The sequence below is a fragment of the Miscanthus floridulus genome, chromosome 16, assembly GCF_019320115.1.
Source record: "Miscanthus floridulus cultivar M001 chromosome 16, ASM1932011v1, whole genome shotgun sequence".
Lineage (NCBI taxonomy): Eukaryota > Viridiplantae > Streptophyta > Magnoliopsida > Poales > Poaceae > Miscanthus > Miscanthus floridulus.
In genome coordinates this window covers 33,811,433-33,815,597 of record NC_089595.1, presented here as the reverse complement: position 1 = coordinate 33,815,597, position 4,165 = coordinate 33,811,433, and the positions used below count along the sequence as shown (strand labels likewise).

The 4,165-nt window shown below is 41.2% G+C and overlaps 2 non-coding genes across 2 annotated transcripts; both read right to left on the bottom strand.

Moving 5' to 3' along the window:
• Positions 1-211: 211 nt before the first annotated feature.
• On the bottom strand, positions 212-320 carry LOC136514581 (small nucleolar RNA R71). The gene has a single exon (XR_010773736.1). It is a non-coding gene; the product is annotated as a small nucleolar RNA R71 (small nucleolar RNA).
• A 3,264-nt stretch (positions 321-3,584) lies between these two features.
• Positions 3,585-3,693, bottom strand: LOC136514570 (small nucleolar RNA R71). The gene has a single exon (XR_010773725.1). It is a non-coding gene; the product is annotated as a small nucleolar RNA R71 (small nucleolar RNA).
• Positions 3,694-4,165: the final 472 nt, after the last annotated feature.

Sequence of the window (4,165 nt, the reverse complement as noted above, 5' to 3'; positions counted from 1 at the left end):
AGATGCGAGTGCACATCTCCAACATTTCCTAGAGATCTATAGCACTTTCACCATCAAAGGAGTTACCCAAGATGCCGTATTACTTCATTTCATCCCATTGTCACTCTTGGGGAAGGCAAAGCAGTGGTTCTATGCCAACAAAGATAGAAATACTACATGGGATAACTGCTCCACTGCTTCCTAGCAAAGTTCTTTCCCACATGCAAGACTAATGCTCTGTGTGGGAGAATTTCAAGTTTTTAGGAGTAACATGATGAATCTGTCCCTGAGGCAAGGGAACGCTTTCAAGATTACATTGTGGAATGTCATCATCATGGGATGGAGAATTGGCTACTCATGTAGACTTTCTACCATGGGTTGACCAACAGTACCCGTGAGACTATGGATGCTGCTGCTGGAGGTGCATTCCTATCACTCACCATACCAGCTACAATAGCTCTTGTGGAGAAGACGACCTCCAATCAAGGCTGGAATGAAGAACGTGTTCAAACCCACAAGAGAGGTGGAGGTATGCATCAACTCCAGGAGGTAGACATGTTATCTGCCAAGATGGACCTGCTGATGAAGAAGCTCGAAGACCAAGCTAATGAGAAGCAAGAAGTCATGCATAGTCATGATTCTCGCATGACGTGTGAAGAGTGTTGAAACACTGGGCATTCAGGGAGCAACTGCCCTAAGACCCATGAGGATGTGAACTTTGTCTACAACAACTACTTTCATCCTCAATAGAATCAAGGAGGGAACCAGCAATAGAGACCAAACTACCAAGGTAATTACCAAGGTAACCATCAAGGTAATAATTTTAATAATTTCAATCAACCACATTCATTCACACACATGCACATCTTGATTTGATTGTATGACTTAACTCTCTTTGGATCTGAGGTTTGACTTTACAATATATGTATTGCAAGTATGCTCTTTTATGCAATCCCCATTCCTATAAGCTCCACATAAGCCTTAGTTGTAGGAAGAGAAAGGCATAACACCACTATTGCTTTGGTGAGGATCCACCAATACCACATATATTGAGAGACTTGAGAGTGTCATACAAAAGAAGCTTTGAGTTTTATTTTAAAAATCTATAAAAACTCCAGAACAATGGTTGAACAAAGAACTTGAGACATAGTGCTTGACTTGATTGGTCAGTCTTTCAATTGCTCAAGACCCAAGTGAAGGCTGAGAAGCCCCATGGTTGAAGGTAATATGGGTGAGTTTGAAACTCAGATCAGTTTATTCTAATCTGGAGGAGAATTCTTGTTTGAACGCATGTGTACTTTTGAGGAGTAAAAGAATCGACGCAACTCCTAATCCATTTGCTAAGTTTAGCTTTGCTAAGGGACTAGCAAAGGTTAAGCTTGCGGGAGTTTGTTGACGGTAGTTAACAAACATTATAAACCATCAATATAACATGCATAAGGGCATAAATATTATCACCATTGAAGGTATAGGGGTTTAAACTAACAAATACCACGAGTTTTGGTGAATTTGTATTTTCTACAGGGTTTATCCAGAAAACCATCAAGGTGGACCTACATGTCAGAATTAATCATGGTTATCCACCGTGAAATGGAGACCAGAAGGTTCTAGAGAACACCAAAGGACACCACACCAAGGCATAGGGGTAGAGGCTGCCTGGTGAGGCCGCCTGGCCCCTGAGCCCACCTGTCAGCCTCCGCGTCGCAATGTTGGTTCTCCACCACCTCCTAGGTTGCATCTACACAGTCCTTTAAGTCGGTTTGATCTAAGAGCTCATATTGGATGCTCCGGCCTATATATACCAGCCCCTACCCCCTCCCTCAGGCATTGCATAAGTCATTTGAGAAGATAAAAACCCTAATCATCCTCGGGGCTCCATCAATTCTAGGGCATAGCTAGTTAGGTTAGGTCTAAAGGGAGGCAAGCAGGCTTTGCTTGGATTCCTGATCGTGTCAAGAACGTGGTTTGGTATAATCTTTGTACCCCTCCCTTTTGTATCTCTATTACTTTTATATGCTAGTTACAATTGTTATGACAATATTAGTATTCATCTTATTCATGTTCTTCGTTATAATGTTCATCGTATACTTTGATTATATACTTAGTATAGTTGGATTATCATCATGTTCATGCATAAGTTCGTATAGCGCTCACTCTAAGGTACCTTGGGTGAGTGGTCAACATTGTGTAAGCGTGGTGCTTATACATTGTTTACTTGCGAATACACCCTATATTCTAGGTCATGTGGTTGATCGCGGATGTGACACTCCCGTTGAGTTCTTTGTAGTCCACTCCCGAATATAGGCTTGCAAGTAGGATGCAGTTACGATGGAAGACAAGCTATGTTCTTAATCTTCCTTAGTAATATCCCTTATGTGTAGATATGAAGATGATCTTAGCAATGACTACTAGGTATAATTGCACTAATCAATGTATGCTTTGACTTGTAATTGAGAATGACTTAGCAATTATTCCTCAAATATTCTACCTGACCATGCTAATGCCATAGAAAGGAGTACTCTGAGTGATTTATCATTGATCAATACTTATCATATATATATATATTATCTTATGACTTACCCCTATTATGAGTAGAATATTGGTTATGGTTTACTTCTCCATCAATAGTATAAATTATCAATACATGTCCATGCTAGACCTTCCCTGTGGTAAAAATATAAATAATGATACCCTGAATACTCTTGGGTGAATTGCTACAATGGTATATTATCTGTGTGCTTGCAGATCCTTTTCATTCATATATTTCTAGTCACATAAAATTATAAAGAACTACTTAATATTATTCTAGTAGTAATGCTATGTAGTATCAACAAGCATCTCTGGCATCATCACTAGGGATGACAACCTAGTAAAGAAATGTTAGGAGATATAGGTTTATAATAGGTGGCTACTAAAACAAGTGACAAATTAATAAATGCTAACAAGCATTTTTGACGCCGTTGCCAGGGAAGGTAGCTAGGCAAAGGAAGTATTGATAAACTTATACTTATTGATGTGATCTAGATAAACCATTTACCCCTGCTAAAGCAGGATTACCCTTGTTTTGTCTACTTTTGTATCTTATGCAGGGTATTTTATGACCGGTTTTAACCTTTCGACAAACTATGTTGAAGGTCTAGAAGCTTTAATCAGGAGAACTAGAGCCAAACTCAGGAAAGTCTCAGCTTTAGAATCGAAAGACAACTAGACAAGACGAAGCTTAACACTAGAATTTGAAGCCATGGCTAACAAGACTCTCCATAAATTCTCTGCTCCAACTATAGCCAACATCCGTACTAGACCAATAGTCAATGTTGGAGACAATGGATTCGAGCTCAAGCCAGCCCTCATCAACATGGTGCAAGCTAGCCAGTTTTGTGGAAAAGCACATGAAGATGCCAGTGCACATCTCCAACATTTCTTGGAGATCTGTAGCACTTTCACCATCAAAGGAGTTACCCAAGATGCCGTATTACTTCATTTCTTCCCATTGTCACTCTTGGGGAAGGTGAAGCGGTGGTTCTACGACAACAAAGATAGAAATACTACATGGGATAACTGCTCCACTGCTTTCCTAGCAAAGTTCTTTCCCACAGGCAAGACTAATGCTCTACGTGGGAGAATTTCAAGTTTTCAGCAGTAACATGATGAATCTGTCCCTGAGGCAAGGGAATGCTTTCAAGATTACATTGTGGAATGTCATCATCATGGGATGGAGAATTGGCCACTGTCGATGCGGGACCCACAGGATACCCCGCAGGGTAGAAAAAAGATCTAGTCCAACTAGGATTCTTCCCATATAATCGTAGTAGTAGAACTATTAGGTAGTCCTACTAGGAAATCTCATTATAAACCGACTAGGACTCTGGCCTCCTGACTATAAAAAGGAGGGCAGAGCTCCTGAGAGGGAGAGAACAATTGTACAACACAACACAACACATTACAATCAATCCAACGCAAAGGCTAACGTCGACTGGACGTAAGGTTATTACTCGATCTACGATCGAGGGCCTGAACCAGGATAAATCGACTGTCTCTTGCGTTAACCATCGAGTTCAGCATACGCCGAAGCCCGAACATACTGCCCCGAGTACCCCCGTGGCAGGCTATCGGTGGTGAAACATCGACAGCTGGCGCGCCAGGTAGGGGATTTCGGTGACTTTGCTTCCGAGAGCTCGATGGACCT